The 18,030-nt window shown below is 47.1% G+C and overlaps 1 protein-coding gene across 7 annotated transcripts in view; it reads right to left on the bottom strand.

Annotated features, from left to right (window-relative positions):
* SIK3 (SIK family kinase 3) overlaps positions 1-18,030 on the bottom strand; it is a 310,082-nt gene that overhangs the window by 207,724 nt on the left and 84,328 nt on the right. The window lies entirely within an intron of this gene.

The following is an 18,030-nucleotide window of genomic DNA, read 5'->3' as shown; positions in this document are numbered from 1 at the left end:
CCCCTGGGTCCACGGCGCCTCCCACTCTCCACAGCCCGGGACAAAATGGCCTCCGGTCGGCCACTGTGCAGGATGGATTTTCTTAATCACTTTATACTCACCATTTCCTCTTCGGGACATCTCTCAAGACCAAAGGTCAGAGGCCTTAGGACCAAAGGAACCCCTCCCCCAACTTCCCGGAGCAGTCTGTTCTTGGGCTGAATCAAGAGATGGGACGACGATGAGAGATGAACAAGGAGCAGATAACAGCGATATCAGCAGTGCGCTGGGCCAGCCAGGCTGCAGGAGCCCAGCGGTCCTTTGAGGCCTCGCTCCATTTGGGCTGTAACCAAGCACCCCGCCACGGGAGGATCAGGTTTCTTCCGCCGGAAGGGGCGTGGGCACCAGGGCTTTCTAGCGTTAGAGATGCATTTAAACGGAAACACATGAGCAGCACATCCCTAACCTCCTCATTCCCATTCTCCATGGGCGCATGAGCATCTATCCAGTTTTAAAGACACTTCCTGATAAGGCTCTCCATATATTTATCCTATTTACACACCTGTTTTTATGAATGGCAGTGTAAGTTCAGAAGGGCTGGGTGTTTACAGTCCCAACTCTTATTTGGCAGAAAGGAAGCATCCACACCCAGACCAGCGGCTTTGTGTTACCAGGGCGCCCCCAGGCCCCTGTGGCCTCCCAGCTCCTGCCCCTGCCCTTCTCCCCAGTGGGGGCTATCATTAGTGGCAGGCATGTCCAAGATGTGTCCTTCGTCCAAGATGTGTCCTTCGTCTAAGATGTGTCCTTCATCCAAGAAACACTTCCTGGACGCCTGCTCTATGCGAGGCCTTGTCAGACACTGGGAGGTACTGCTCTCTGTCGATTTGGGGTTTATTCTTATTTTACCATAGCGTGTAGTTTTATGTTTTTTTTAAATATTTTATTGATTTTTTACAGAGAGGAAGGGAGAGGGATAGAGAGTTAGAAACATCGATGAGAGAGAATCATCGATCAGCTGCCTCCTGCACACCCCCTACTGGGGATGTGCCCGCAACCAAGGTACATGCCCTGGACCGGAATCGAACCCGGGACCCTTGAGTCCGCAGGCCGACGCTCTATCCACTGAGCCAAACCGGTTTCGGCTAGTTTTATGTTTTGATTCAAAACTATTAACTATTGATTTCTATGTTCTGTTCTCAAAATTTCATCATCCCTGATGCCACTTCAAACTGTCTTCCAAAGGGGTTTGCGGGCTTGCACAGCTACACAATGCAAGGCGACTCGTGAAAGTCTTAAATAGAGCAAATAGTCCCGACTGAGATTTAGTCATATTTTTGTCTTTCCAGTTCAGGGAGAGTGGTTGGCTTTAGGAGTCAAACATATGAACTATGAAGACCCTCGTTTAATTCTGGACTAGACAAGAGCGTGGTCTGTGTGAGATCACAGCGAACGTGGAGCACAGACCTGCGGCCTCCGAGGAGCCACTACCTTTCCGTGCCTAGACCTCCCATCTATAGAATGGGGTCAATACCGCCTACCTCACAGGGGTGTTGTGAAGACTTAGAAGAATGTCAAACGATTTTAATGCTTAGATGACAGAGGACACTGTGGAATCTGTACTGTGTGAGAGTTGTGCAAAAAAGGACATTCGGTTAACTCTACCAGTTGCCAGAAATGTGTGTGCAAAACAGCATTTTACCAACTCAAAATAGTATTAATTTCTAGAAAGAAAAAAAAAAAAGGCTTGACTCAGACAGATCTGTGTTGGAATTCAAGTTCATGACTTACCAGCTTTGCACTTTGTAAAATTTCCTTAATCTCTAAACACATCTTCTACTGTAAAATGGGAATAACAAATGTCCTAGCTTATAGGGTTGTTCTTGGGATTAAATAAAATAATATATTCAACCCAATGCCAGGTACATAGTAATACCCTGTAAACAACAGCTATCATTACTGTTATTCTAATTTTGCTGCTATAGCTATTATTCTATTGGCTTTAGGTCGAGTCAATATTACAGAGAATTGTAAACTCCACATATAAAAAATAAACAACTCAAAATGAGAACTTAAAGGAACAGCAACCTACTTATTCATAGACTAATATATAAATGAGGAATTCACATTGATTCCCTTTTCAGATACAAGGCATTGCTAAAAACAAACTTTAGCAACATGCTCAAAATGACAAACCCTGATTATCAGTGTGCCATTGCCTTCATCTGGGCATCTATACAAATTATAAAGAAGGAAAGCAAAGGAAGGAAGAAAATAGACGAAAGTATTTATTAAATACCAATATATCACCATAGGAATTGCTGAGGGTTTTTTTAAATTGAATTTATTGGGGTGATACTGGTTAACAAAATTATATAGGTTTCAGGTTAATAATTCTATAAAACATTATCTGTACATTGCATTGTGTGTTCATCACCCCAAGTCATCATTTTTCCCCCTTTACCCTCCCCTACCTCCCTTTACTCCCTTCCCCCTCTGATTCCTCCTAATCTTAGAAATTTTAAAAGAACTACAGAATAACAAGAACACTTCTTCCTGCCTGCCAATAACTTTATTCTAACTGTGGTGAAAATCCTACCTCCTCTCTTCACCCTACCTTCCACCAACACTGATCCAATTTCCACTGGGCAATGAGAAGAAAAACAAGATTAAGCAAGGTTAAAGGCTATGGAAAAATAAGGAGGTCCCCAAACCAAATATTTCTAGTTAAAGTTTGTGACATCACAAGACTTGAGCACTGGAAGTCATGTCCGAAACATCTAGTGTAGCTCCCTCAATTAACTGGTAAGAAAACTGTAAGAGTTGCTCAGTCTCCTGCAAATAGTTAATGTCAAAGCCAGGATCAGAACCCAAAACTCTTATCTCCCAATCCAATGTTTTTCTACTAAATCTTTGATATTGGTTTTTAGGTCATATTGGTGACCCTCATTTTAACTGTGTAATACCCAGAATAAATATATATATAGACACACACACACACACACACACACACACACACACACACACACAGTGTGAACAAAGGATTAAACAAATAAAAAATACTAACCAATAACATCTATTGAGAGCTTACTATGTGCCAAGCATTCTGTTAAGCACTTGGGTGCATTATCTCCTTTAATTCTCACAACTTACAGATAAGGAAATTGAGGCACATAGAGGTTAAATGACTTGCCCAAGGTAACAACACATCTAGTAAATGGTGGATCTAGAATTTCAGCTTAGTTTGACCCCAGAGCCTATGCATCAGTAGTAAAGAAAAAGGAAAAAGGCATTACCAGAAAAGCAATTTATCTAGTCACTAGAGGCTCAATGCACAAAATTTGTGCAAGGGGTGTGGCCCTCACAGCCACAGTGGCTTGCCTCAGCCCTTGCAGCCCTGGCTTCTTCCGGAAGGTCATCTGGCTGTCCGGTCTAATTAGCATATTATGCTTTTATTACTATAGACTAGAGGCCCAGTGCATGAAAATGCATGCACTGAAGCGGGGGTGGTCCCTCAGCCCAGCTAGCCCCCTCTCACAGTTCGGGAGCCCTCAGGGGCGGGAGGCGACCCAGCGATCAGGGCAAGGCAACGCCCCATCACACCTCTGCTGCTGCCACTGCCAGCAGCGCAAGCCTCAGCTGGTCCTGGTTACCTGAGCCTTGGGCGGCCCTGGGTGGCAGACGCCATTCAAGGCTTGCCTGTGCCTCGGGCTGGCCCTGGGGGGCTGGGGGGTTGAGAGGACTGGGGGACTCCGGAGGCAGGTGCGCAGAGCGGCCAGGCCTGCCTGGGAGGGGATCCGGCCTTTCTGCGCGCCTGCCACCCCGGCAGGACTAAGGGGACTGGGCGCCACCATCTTGTGGCTGTGGGCGCTGCCATCTTTTAGGGCAGGGCCGTCAATTAGCATATTCCCTCCTTATTGGCTGTGGGTGCTGCCATCTTTGAGGGTGGGGCAGTTAATTAGCATATTCCCTCCTTATTAGCTGTGGGCGCTGCCATCTTTGAGATGGTGTGAGGGTCAATTAGCATATTCCCTCTTTATTAGATAGGATATCCACAAAATTTTGTTCTTCCAAAGACACTATATAGGAGCCTTATTTTGACCTTAAGAGGTCACCTCCCGCCCCTGAGAGCTCCCAAAATCTAGATCTGGCTTTGATATAGCTATAATGATCAAAAGTTAGCAAGAACAGAGTACTGCTCTATTGTCAGGCAGGCTATTGGCCCAATTTTAATTTTAAGAATCAAGTCCAAAAGAGGATTTTCCTTATTAAAAAAAAAAAAAAAACCTAAACACTATTATATACATTCACATTTTCTCTTTCTTACTTTCCTCTGTTATATTTGACTTCCTTTCATTGACGTGCTTCCTGACATGCAAATACAATGGATGGATGGTAGGACAATACAATAAAAAAAGATCATTTAGACTAGCAGGCACCCAACTTTTTCATCACTAACCACACTTTTTATTATTTAATTCCATCGCACTATCCTTATTAGTCACCCTTTTGCCTTCATTGAAGTCTGAAGTCCATATTTTTAAAAACTGTCTACTAAACTAAAATTATCAATAAACAAAGGTTACTTTAAAAAACTAATTAAAGATCAGAGCTTCTTTTTGTTCAAGTCAGTTCTTACCCAGAAAGGACATACAACTCCAGTTAAAAACAAAGAGTCTTGATATTTTGGTTAACCTGACTAAAAATGCATAATTTTTTTCAGTTTTATAAAGAAAAATTAGCTTCTGTTGCAATTTACCCATAACCTTGTCAATTTAAGGAACCAAAATCAGGAACCACTTAACTTAGACCAACCCCTTTATTTTACAGGTTAGTCAAAACATAGATTAGACCCTGAAATGGAAATGAGTTTGCCTAAAGTCACAAAGGTAATGTCACAGCCAGGCCTCTATAATGAAATGTAAGTCTCTAAATTCTCAGTCCAATGTTCTGTTTGTTACATGATGCTAACTGTGAAGAGCCAAATTGAATTCAGATTATTCTGTGGCAGGGACAATGTCTTACATCTCTTTGGATCTTCCACGGACTCTTCTACAGCATAGCTAGAGTGACAATAAATACTTATTCACTAATTATATGTAATCAACTAATAATCCTACCTAATAATAGACAAATATGCAAATTGACCATACCTTCGCTATGCCCACGATTGGCCAGGAGGTACAGGGGGGCGGGACTCGGGGTGGCCGGGGTGGCTGATTAGGCGGGCGGGACGCTGAGCTGCGTCACCAGCGGCGGCGCGAGCTCAGTGTGGGCGCCATGGCTGTGCTGCAGCACAGAAAGGGCCTCTGGGACAGCGATCTCACTTCCCGCCGCGGACCATCTAAAGCTGGGGAGCTGGGTGCCTTTCCGCTCAGGCACCAGGCCTTTCAGAAGCCTCCGCCGCGTCGGACAGGCACCCAGCTCCCCGCGATCAAAAGCAAAAGCTGGGAGCTGGGTGCCTGTCCGTTGGTGCACCAGGCCTTTCAGAAGCCTCCGCCACGCTGGAGGCTTCTGAAAGGCCTGGTGCACCAGCGATCCAAAGCGAAAGCGTGGGAGCTGGGTGCCTTTCCACTCAGGCACCAGGCCTTTCAGAAGCCTCCACCGCACTGGAGGCTTCTGAAAGGCCTGATGCACCAGCGATCGAAAGCGAAAGCATGTAGGGGACCCTACACGTGCATGATTCAATCATGCACTGGGCCTCTAGTAATCTAATAATTTCAGTTAAGAAATCTAAATTTTAAAGGTAAAGCAATAAAACTTTTAAAATATTAGAGCTTATCTTTGTGACTTCATGTTTGAAAAAGATACAGAAAGCACTACTAATACAGGGAAATACTATTAAATTTCATCATATTAAAATTTAAATGGTTTATCAAAAACACCACTATAAATGAAACAGAAACCCACAAAGAGGAAAAAAGATATCTATTAAGTACAAACCAAAAAGGAATTCATATCCAAAATGTAAAGAACTACCACAAGTCAGTAAGAAAAAAGACAACTACAGATTCCAAAATGGCGGTGGAGTAAGTGGATACTACACTGACATGCTCCCAGGACCAAACTGGAATTATAACTACAATACAGAAAAACCATCCCGAATAATCAACTGAAGATTAGCTAGAAAGAACCCTGACAACCAAGGACGGAAAGTGGAGACTGGTAAGAAGTGCTAAGGTACAAAAGGGCTGGCTGGGCTCTCACAGACAGCACCTGAAGGTCAGGAGAGATATCTCAGCTGTGCAGGGTTCCCACTGAAAACTCCCCAGCCCAGAGCACCAGAACTGAGAAAGGGAGGCGTAGCAGATCTACCTAATACACAGTTACAAACCCAAACAGGCAGCCAAAATGGAAATTGGGGGGGGGGGGGGAACGAGCCCCAAATGAAAGAAAGAACAAGAGAATTCTCCAGAAGAAGAGCTAAATGAAGTGGAGATAGGAAATTTATCAGACATAGAGTTCAAAATAATGATGGCAAAGATGCTGAACAGCATGAGAAAGGATATAGTAACTATGAAGAATTACATAGCACTAATAAAGAACACAGTGGAAGAATTACACAGCAGATCAGAGGAAGCCTGAGGATTGGATCAGTGAATTAGAAGGCAGGGTAGGAAAAAAATATCTCCATCAGAGAACCAAAAAAACAACAACACACACACAATTAAAAAACAGGACAACTTAAGAGACCTGTGGGACAACATGAATAGGAGTGCCAGACGGAGAAGAAAGTGAGCATGGGTTAGAGAACATGTTTGAAGAAATAATGGCAGAAAAAATCCCTAACCTGGTGAAGGAAAAAGTCTCACAAGTTCAGGAAGCACAGAGTCCCAAGCAAGAAGAACCCAAGTAGGCCCATGATCAAACACATCATAATTCAAATGCCAAAAATTAAAGACAAAGAGAGAATCTTAAAAGCAGCAAGAGAAAAGCAATTTGTTACATACTAAGGAACTCCCATAAGGATATCAGCTGATTATCCATCAGAAACTCTACAGACCAGAAGGGAATGGCATGAAGTATTCAAGGTAATGAAAGCAAAGATCTGAAACCAAGATTACTATATCCAGCAAGGCTATCATTCAAAATCGGTGGTGAAATAAAGGAGTTTGTCACCACCAGCACTGCAAAAAATGCTAAAGCGACTGCTATAATGCAAAGAAGAGAAAGAAACAAATGGAACTACATCTAAATAAAAAGCTTCTGCACAGCAAAAGAAACCATCAACAAAATGAAAAGGGAACCCACTAGATGGGAGAACATATTTGGCAATGATACATCTGATAAAGAGTTAATATCCAAAATATATAAGAATTCATACAATTTAACAAAAGGAAGACAAATAACCCAATTTAAAAAATGGGCAAAGGACCTAAAGAGACACTTCTCCAAAGCAGACATACAGATGGCCAAGAGACATATGAAAAAAATGCTCAAAGTCACTAATCATCCTAGAGATTCTAATTAAAACAACAACGAGGTATCACCTCACACCTGTCAGAATGGCTACCATCAAACAATCAACAAATGACAAGTGCTGGCGAGGATGTGGAGAAAAGGGAACCCTCGTGCACTGCTGGTGGGAATGCAGACTGGTGCAGCTACTGAGGAGAACAGTACAGTTTCCTCAAAAATTAAATATGGAACTTCCATGTGACCCAGTGATCCCACTCCTAGGAATATATCCTAAGAAACCTGAAACACCAATCAGAAAGGATATATGCACCCCTATGTTCATAGCAGCACAATTCACAATAGCTAAGATCTGGAAACAATTACGTGCCCATCAGTAGATGAGTGGATAAAAAAAAAAGCTGTGGTACATGTACACCATGGAATACTATGCAGCAGTAAAAAAAAAAAAAAAAAAAAGGATCTCTTACACTTTGAGACAGCATGGATGGACCTGGAGAATATTATGCTAAATGAAATAAGCCAGTCAGAGTAAGACAAGTATCACATGATCTCATTCATATGTGGAATCTAATGAACAAAATAAACTTGAAGAAAATGGATCCAGAGATACAGAAGCACAGAACAGACTGCAGAATCTCAGAGGGAAGGCTGGGAGGGTGGGAGGATGGGAAGAGAGATCACCCAAAGAATCCAGAATACCAACAACAGCAAATGCTAGCAAGGATGTGGAACAAAAGAAACTCTCATTCATTGCTGGTGGGAATGCAACAGCCACCTTGGAAGACAGCTTGGCTCTTTCTTACAGAACTGAACATACTCTTACCATACAATCTAGTAATCACACTCCTTGGTATTTACCCAAATGAGTTGAAAACTTAGGTCCACACAAAAACCTACACATCGATGTTTCTATCAGCTTTATTCATAATTGCCAAAACTTGGAAACAAGCAAGACGTCTATCACTGGGTAAATGGGTAAATAACTGTAGTATACCAGACAATAGAGGATTACTGAGTTATAAAAAGAAATGAGCACCTGGCCAGTGTGGCTCAGTTGGTTGGAGCATCATCCCATGCAGGGAAAGGTCGCAGGTTTAATTATCAGTCAGGACACATGCCTAGGTTGCGGGGTTTGACCCCGGTTTGGTTGGGGCTTGTGCAGGAGGCAGCGAATTGATGTTTCTCTCTCACATATTTCTCTCTCTCTCCTTCTCCCCTCCCTCTACCTCTTCCCTTTTTCTGAAAAATCAATGAGCATGCCCTCAGGTGAGGATAAAAAAAGAAATGAGCTATGAAGCCATGAAGAGGCACAGAGGAACCTTAAATGCATATTGCTAAGTGAAAAAAGACGATCTGAATTGCCTATGATTCCAACTATATGACACTCTGGAAAAGGCAAAAGTATGAAAACAGTAAAATAATCAGTGGTTGCTAGGGGCTGGAGGATAGGAGCAATGAATAGGCAGATCTCTATTGATCTGCAACTATATTACTAACAGAACCTAGCAGAACAGAGGGCTGATTTGTTTCTTCCTTAAAATTAAATACAAATTGGAGAAACCAAGATGGCGGCATAGGTGAAACACCTAACCTGCAGCTGGGCACAACAATTTCAAAGGCACAACTAGAGGTCAGAACGGACATCGTCCAGAACCACAGGAGAGCTGGCGGACTGAAATGCCCACAGCTGGGGGGAAGGAGAGGGCCACGGGGACAATCGGGGGAGCCGTAAAAGCCTGAGGTATGGAGAAACTGGAGGAGACACGAGCGCGCGCGCCTGCGGGGAGGATGGAGCCGGAGAGGAGGGGGCGGCTGACGGCCTGGCCGGCGTTCACTGGCAGGAAGGAGATAAAGGCTCCGGAGTGCGCTAAGCGCCGGCTCCGACTGCACTGAGCGCCAGTTCCGGGCGAAACCCTGGGAAGCCAGGCGCAGGCTGGGGGAATGAATCTGGGCTGTGGGGCGCAGGCACAGAGGAGCGGGGGAAGGCAGAGCTCCAGAGGCGCGCACGGGAAGGGGCGCAAAGGACGGACTGTTGCCTGCGCCACTGAACTGCCCTAGCGGGAAGGAGACATAAGCTCAGGACCGTGCTGAACCCCAGTTCCGACTGCACTGAACCCCAGTTCCAGGCGAAACCCTGGGAAGCCAGGCGCACGCTGGGGGAATGAATTTGGGCTGTGGTGGCGGAGGCACAGAGAAGCGGCGGCTCCAGACGCGCGCACTGGAAGGTGCGCAGAGGACGGACTTTTGCCTGCGCCACTGGGTGGCCCTGCTTGGAAGGAGACAGGGACGCCAGACTGCGCTGAGACCCAGTTCCAACTGCACTGAAACCCAGTTCCAGGCGAGAATCTGGGAGTCCAGATTCATTAGGGGAGGGACTGGACTATTTGGCAGTGGGCGAAACTCCAGGGCGCGTTTCTCTCAGAGATGTTTGCAAGGAATACAGAGGGACACAGACACAGGAGCCTCATAGGGCGGGGCTGACAGGAAGCCAAGGTTGTAGGCTCCACCCTGTAGCTCCGCCCCACCCAAGCTGAGCAGAAGCTTTTTCCTGCTGAGTGCCTCAGGTAGTGGCTGACCCACACTGCATTGGAGACCCAGAAACAAGGGCATCTAGTGGTTGGTGGGAGATGACACCAGATTTCAATCACTTGCATAAGGGAGGCATTCTAGAGGCAGACTCAGTGAGCGCCAAGGCATTGCTGCATCAAGACCCGGCCCACAAACATGTCTCCTGCACAGCAACTCTTCCTATATGGACAAAGAGGGTCCTCACGGCCAATTGGCCTGGAGGACAATTCCTCCCAGTGACACCAACAACAATCAAGACTTAACTGTACAAAGGAGGACCAAGATGGAGACATAGGGCGGCAGCCTGATCGTTGCCTACCACAACAATTTTGAGACTACGACGGGAGAGCAGAGCAGACACCAGCCAGAAAGACCTGGGGGCTGGCTGAGCAGATGCTCTACAACTAGAATAAAAGAGAGGGGTACGCAGGATGATGCTGATGCCGGTGACCCAAAGTCCACACTTAAAGAACTATGGCTCAGGCGACACAATGGTGGCCTGGAACGTGCTCGGCGCAGTTCCCCCGGCGGTCTCCGGCTGAGGGGACGGCTCCACTCGCTGCTGAGCACGGATAGACGAGCCCCTGGGAGACATGGGGTGGGAGACTCCGTGCTTGCTGACCTCCGAGTCCTTCAAGAATCTCAATGCCTCGAAGTGGCCAGGTGCGCACGCTCAGCGACTGGCCACCGTTGCAGACCCAAGGGCCGACGCAGCGACACCGGACCAGCCCACCGCAGGGCACCGGGCACACCGGAGCCTTGCCGAGCCCGCCGCCCAACGAGTTCTGCGGCAGCCGCCCCGGAGCTCTGAGAAAATGACCGAAGGAATTGCTGAGAGGGAATTGACCAACAGGAATTGTGATCAAGAAGACGAAACCCCGCTGAGACCCGAGTCCAGGCGAGCCTGCGAGCCTCTGGGCTCAGATGTGGTCACACGCCTCTGGGTCTAGGTGAGGCCTCACGCCCCTGGGTTTGGGTGAGGCCACACGCCCCTGGGTCCAGGTGAAGCTGGATTCCGGGTTCGGGTGAGGCCATGTGCCCCTGGGTCCGGGCGAATCTGAACCCTGGGTCAGGGTGAGGCCGTGGTCCCCTGGATCTGGGTAAGGCTGGGTCCCGAGTACGGGTGAGGCCGTGAGCCCCTGGATCCGGGTGAGACCACGCGACCAGGGGTCTGAGAGAGGTAACGCGCCCCTGGGTCCGGGTGGCTTCGTGCACCTAGGTCCAGGTGAGGCCACGTGCCCCTGGGTCTGAGAGAGGCCACGCACCCCTAGGTCCGGGCGAGACCATGTGTCCCTGGATCCGGGTGGGGCCTCGTGCACCTAGGCCCGGGTGGGGCCGCGTGCCCCTGGGTCTGGGGGAGGCCAGGCGTCCCTGGGTCCGGGTGAGACCGTGTGTCCCTGGATCCGGGTGAGGCCTCGTGCGCCTAGGCCCGGGTGAGCCCAAGTGGCCCTGGGTCTGGGAGAGGCCAAGCATCCCTGGGTCCGGGTGAGACCATGTGTCCCTGGATCCGGGTGAGGCCGCGTGCACCTAGGCCCGGGTGAGCCCAAGTGGCCCTGGGTCTGGGAGAGGCCAAGCGTCCCTGGGTCCGGGTGCGACCATGTGTCCCTGGATCCGGATGAGGCCTCGTGCACCTAGGCCCGGGTGAGCCCAAGTGGCCCTGGGTCTGGGAGAGGCCAAGCGTCCCTCGGTCCGGGTGAGACCATGTGTCCCTGGATCCGGGTGAGGCCTCGTGCACCTAGGCCCGGGTGAGCCCAAGTGGCCCTGGGTCTGGGAGAGGCCAAGCATCCCTGGGTCCGGGTGAGACCATGTGTCCCTGGATCCGGGTGAGGCCGCGTGCACCTAGGCCCGGGTGAGCCCAAGTGGCCCTGGGTCTGGGAGAGGCCAAGCGTCCCTGGTCCGGGTGCGACCATGTGTCCCTGGATCCGGATGAGGCCTCGTGCACCTAGGCCCGGGTGAGCCCAAGTGGCCCTGGGTCTGGGAGAGGCCAAGCGTCCCTGGATCCGGGTGCGACCATGTGTCCCTGGATCCGGATGAGGCCTCGTGCACCTAGGCCCGGGTGAGGCCACGTGCCCCTGGGTCTGGGAGAGGCCAAGCGTCCCTGGGTACGGGTGAAGCCAGATCCTGGATCCGGGTGAGGCCGTGCGCCCCTGGATCCATCCGGGTGAGGCTGGGTCCCAGGCCCGGGTGAGACCACGCGCCCCTTGGGTATGGGTGAGGCCACGTGCCCCTTAGTCCAGGTGACGCCGTGCCCCTGGGTTCGGCCGAGACCAAACCAGAGGGAGTCGGACCTCCATTACCACCATTTGTCCACCATCCAGAGCTGAGGGGTCAGTGCTGACATGTACACATAAGGAACTACTGGACATTGAAATTGGGTCTCAAAAGAACTGTTGGTCCAGGGGGAAGCTCGCTACAGATTGATTCATTTGCCTGTCAGCATAACTATTATTGCTCGTCTCACATTCAGTTCTTATTAGTATATATCTAGTGACATAAGATCTCGCTCATCTAGGGGAAATGATGAACAACATAGACTGAGGAACAAGAACAGAACCAGAAGCAAGGAGGCATCGATCGGACTATCGGGCCTCAAAGGGAGGATAGGGGAGGGTAGGGGGAGGATGGGCGGAGGGGGAGAGTTCAACCAAAGGACCTGTATGCATGCATATAAGCCTATCCAACGGTTAAGTTCAACAGGGGATTGGGGCATGCGTGGGGAGAGGGGTGGGATGGGAATGGGGGGATGAGGACAAATATGTAACACCTTAATCAATAAAGAAATTTAAAAAAAAATTAAATACAAATTAATTTTTGCAAAATGTACATAAATAACACTGATAATAAACACTATGTTCTATATTAGAAAAAGAGGTATCTAAAAAAAAAAAAACCCACACACTGTTATCTAACATCGGGGCCACAAAACAATGTCATTTTCTATCTCTGTGTTTTCCTTAATGAAAGAAGAGGCTATAAAACAAGTATTTACTGATACAACTGAGCCAAAAAGAGCTACACTATTTCTACATGAAAGGAAAGTTCAAAGTGGTACCCTCCTCAAAGAAAAGCCCCACCTCAGCCACATCAATTACTACTAGCTAAAAAAAAACAAATACACAGAAAGAAACAACCACCTCCCAAACCAGAGGTTTGACTACATGAGCCAAAAGAAACTATATATTAATTTCTTCAGAGAAATTAGGTGCAACAGCCAACCCAGCCAGTTCCCACAAAGTACACACCCTTAAGAAGAACCTGAGTCACCCACAATCATTCGGACAGTTTCTAAACAAGAGAGCAAGCACACTGCATGTGTAGTGAAAAATAAACATTAAACCTCCAGAACTATTTCTTTCTCACACACACACACACACACACACACGCACACACACACGCACACACACACACGCACACACGCACACGCACACACGGATTGAGAAGCTGGGCTGGGAAGGAATGGCACTCACCAAAGGTCAACCTCTTAGTACAAATCTGTCCATCCTCTTTGGAAAGAGCACATGGGTGGTCCCCACTCTTCACACAGAACTTACCAAACATTAACCAACGCCCACAGCAGCCTCATGCGGTAAATGATGTTTTACAAATGGGGGATGGATCCAGGTGACTTGGCCCTGGGCAACCACTGTTCTCTCTGCCTTTTACCTGGCGTGTAAGACTACTCAAAAAAAGACTGCCTAATGCCTGCTTACCACTTTGTATAGAAAGCGGCTCTCAATTCCATACATAAAGAGACTATGTTTTAAGATGTCTAGCCCTGGCCAGTTTTACTCAGTGGTTAGAGCTATCAGCCTGCAGACAAAAGAGTCTCAGGTTCGATTCTGGGTCAAGGGCACGTACCTCGGTTGCAAGTTCCCAGGTGCCTACATGTGGGAAGCAACCAATCTATATGTCTCACATCATGTCAATGTTTCTCTCTCTCTCTCTCCCCCTCCTCCTCCCTTCCCTATAGAAAGCAATGGAAAAAGTATCCTTGGGTGAGGATTTTTTTAAAAAGAAAAAAAGATGTAAAGTCTATACCAAAGGTAGGGCTGCTTTGCTTACCACTATCTTTATCAATTACAATTTAAAAATTCCATTAACTAGTTAAGGAAGCAGCCTTTGCATACTTTTTGCCTATACCTACAGGCCTGTCTACAAAAAAAGTATTTGTTTTATTTTACTTTTTATTATTTATTCAATCAGTTGCTACAGAAAGAAAAGTCCAAGATGAAGTCCCAAATCTTACCACGAGACAAAAATCCCAGCTGAAAAATATTGGTCTTTTTTCCTTCAGCCTTTTTCCAACTTCCACTAATTAATTCCTAAGGAGTCAAACAACCATAGAGCTTTCACAGTGTCCACTAAGCAGTAAGGAGAGAGTCTCAGAATAGTATGGACACTTTGCATCTGCCTATGAGCATGCAAACCACATTCATCAACTGGAGTTGCCTCAGCTGATGTGTTACAGGTGACATAACACAAACCATCTCTGTGTCAAAGGCATAGATAACCCACAGATATCTCCTCTGAGGCAGGTCAAGAGAAAATAAATGAATTGAAATTTCATTGATAACCACATTGTCCAAATTAGTCTCTCATAATTGTCAATGAGATACTTATCAGAATGTGGAGGGCAAGTGAGGAAGGCAAAATGGTATAAACGTAAATAATGTATGTTACAAACAAAAATTGGCGCTTTCATCTGCAAGTAGCTAGAAGAATTTTTTTATTAGAGTTAGAGTTTGGCATAGGATTAGGGTAAGAGCTAAGGTTAGGTTTAGTTTTAGGGATAGGGTTAGAGTTAGATTTAAGTTTATTATTTGGGTTTTAATTAGGTTTATGGATAGGGTTAGAGTTAGGGAAAGAGTTAGGGTTAGATTTAGGTCAACATTTTCTTTTTATCATTATCAAATTTATTGGGGTGACATCCCATATAATAAAAGCCCAGCGACCAAAGAGCGGAATGACCTGAACGACCGGTCAACCAGTCACTATGACATGTACTGACCACCAGGGGGCAGATGCTCAACGAAGGAGCTGCCCCCTGGTGGTCAGTGCACTCCCACAGTGGGAGCACCACTCGGCTGACCAGGATGAGTGGCTGCTCCCGCTCAGCTTACCGGGATGAGCGGGGCTCCCCCAGTGGGAGCAGCCGCTCAGAGGGCGGGTCCACAGCCGCTTGGCTGACCAGGATGAGTGTCTGCTCCCGCAGCAGGCCGATCCCCACAGGCATGCCCCCCCACCAGTGCACGAACCCCGTGCACCGGGCCTCTAGTTGGTTAATAAAATTAGATACATTTAAAGTGTACAATTCTGTAATGCATCATCTGTATATTGCACTTTGTATTTACCACTCAAAGTCACATCTCTATTAGAAAAGCTAGAATAGCCCAGCTGGTATGGCTCAGATGGTTGAGAATCATCCCATGCACCAAGAGGTCACTGGCTCAATTCTCAGTTAGGGCACATGCTCAGGCTGCAGAATCAATCCCCAGCAGGCGCTGTGCAGGACATAGCTGATCAATGTTCTCTCTCCTACTCCCTTCATCTCTCTAAAAATTTAATAAAAACACATTTTGAAAAAGAAAGAGAAAAGCTAGAACAATATTTTAGTCAAAAATCCTGGCCTATTTTGTTCAGAAATAAATACAAAAAGGAATATATAAGTGGATTTTTGTTTCAAAGGTAAATAAAAACACTGGAAGAAAAAAAAGGTGCTTTTTCTTGATAGGAATGCTGATTGTAGAAAACACAAAGGCACCCAAGATAACTAGCATAGGCTAAAGTGCACGTTCACTTTATAAATAAGTCCAGTGCACCTCCAAAGTCACTCATTCTTACTAGCAGTCTTCAAAAACTGCATTACTGAGGGAGACACAAGCTCCCGACTGCTCTGAACTCGTTTGGGGCGAGACTCTAGGGACCCAGACACATATGGGGAGAAACTGGACTGTCTGGCATCAGGCCAGAACACAAGGGCGGCTTTCTCTCAGAGGTGCTTGCAGCAATTACTGAGGGACACTGAGACCAGGGGCCTCTTAGGGCAGGGCTGATGGTCAGCCATTGCTGTTTGCTCTGCCCTATTGATTCCCTGAGACCCAGGGATGAGCCAATTTACAAACACACCCAATTTACAACCCCACCCAAGCTGTGCATAGAGGCTTTTGCATATGAATGGCCTGGCCTTTTGCAATCTAAAATTACCTAAGAAACTGCAGCTGGGTCAGAGAGCCCCAGAACTTCCAAAATAAGGCCCAAGGCTCTACAGCAGCTTGCATTGCTTCACAGCTGGGCCTCATCTGGGCACCTCCAAACCCCAAACATAGAAGACAAATCTGCAGATCTCTCCGTAGCTCCTGCTGGGTGGCCTCAGGCAGAGGCTAAATTTGCACATCCTTGGAGACCCAAAAGCCAGTGTACCCAGTGGTCAGAGTGGGACCACCCAGATTACAACTATTCACATCCATGAGAGACACACTCAGGGGGCAGACTCAGTGAGTGCCAAAGACCCACTGAAGCAAGTCTTGCCCCATAAGGGTGTCTCCAGCACAGTTCTTCCATTGTAGACACAACTGATCCTCACAGCCAATTGGCCTGGAGGTCAATTCCTCCCAGTGATACCAACAACAATCAAGTCTTAACTACAACAAGACTGTGCACACAGCCCACAAAGGGGTGCACCAAGAGTGTCCACCTCAGGTAATTAGGGAGGCTGAACCAATGGGCCCTATAGGACACCTAGCATACAAAGCCACGCTATCAACACAGGGAAGCAGCCAAAATGCAGAGACAAAGAAACAGGTCACAAATGATAGAAATGGAGGAAAGCAAACTACTGAATATAGAGTTCAAAACCACGGTTATATGGTTTTTCAAGAATTTTCTAGAAACGCTGATAAATTTAGTGAGACCCTCGAGGATATGAAAAAGGACCAACTAGAAATTAAGCATACACTGACTGAAATTAAAAATAATATACAGAGATCCAACAGCAGACTAGAGGAAGACAAGAATCAAGTCAAAGATTTGAAATACGAAGAAGCAAAAAACACCCATCCAGAAAATCAAAAAGAAAAAAGAATCCAAAAATATGAAGATAGTGTAAGAAGCCTCTGGGACAACTTCAAGTGTACCAACATCCAAATTATAGGGGTGCCAGAAGAAGAGAGAGAGCAAGATATTGAAAACCTATTTGAAGAAATAATGACAGAAAACTTCCCCCACCTGGTGAAAGAAATAGAGTTACAAGTCCAGGAAACGCAGAGAACCCCAAACAAAAGGAATCCAAAGAGGACCACACCAAGACACATCATAATTAAAATGCCAAGAGCAAAAGACAAAGAGAGAATATTAAAAGCAGCAAAAGAAAAACAGTTAGTTACCTACAAGGAAGTACCCATACGATTGACAGCTGATTTCTCAACAGAAACTATGCAGGCCAGACGGGAGTGGCAAGAAATATTCAAAGTGATGAATAGCAAAGAAACCATGATGGCGGCATAGGTAAGCACCTAAACTGCTGCCTCGCACAACAATTTCAAAACTACAACTAAAAGACAGAACGGACATCATCCAGAACCACAGGAGAGCTGGCTGAGTGGAAATTCTACAACTAGAAGGAAAGAGAAAAGCTCACAGAGAATCAGAGGAGCTGCAAAAGGCTGAGGTACGGAGACAAGCGCGCAGAGAGGAAGGGCAACTGAGTGCCTGGCTGGCTTTCTCTGGCAGGAGGGAGTCAGAAGCTCCCGACTGCACTGAACCCCAGTTCCGACTGCACTGAATCCCAGTTCCAGTCGAGACCCTGTGGACCCAGGCTCACATGGGGGGAGTCTGGACTGTCAGGTAGAGAGAAAGGCACACGGAGACTCGGGGGAGCCGCGGTGGGCAGGGGTCTGGAGGCGCGCACGTGCACGAGAGTTCACGCAGAGAAGACTGACTGCTGAGGTTGCCACTCGCTTTCCCTAGCGGGAGGGAGTTGGAAGCTCCCAACTGCACTGAAGCCCAATTCCGACTGCACTGAATCCCAGTTCCGGGCGAGCCCCTGGGGACTCATGCTCTTACAGGGGG

The sequence above is a fragment of the Eptesicus fuscus genome, chromosome 13 (genome assembly GCF_027574615.1).
Source record: "Eptesicus fuscus isolate TK198812 chromosome 13, DD_ASM_mEF_20220401, whole genome shotgun sequence".
Lineage (NCBI taxonomy): Eukaryota > Metazoa > Chordata > Mammalia > Chiroptera > Vespertilionidae > Eptesicus > Eptesicus fuscus.
This window is presented reverse-complemented; position numbering and strand designations above follow the sequence as displayed.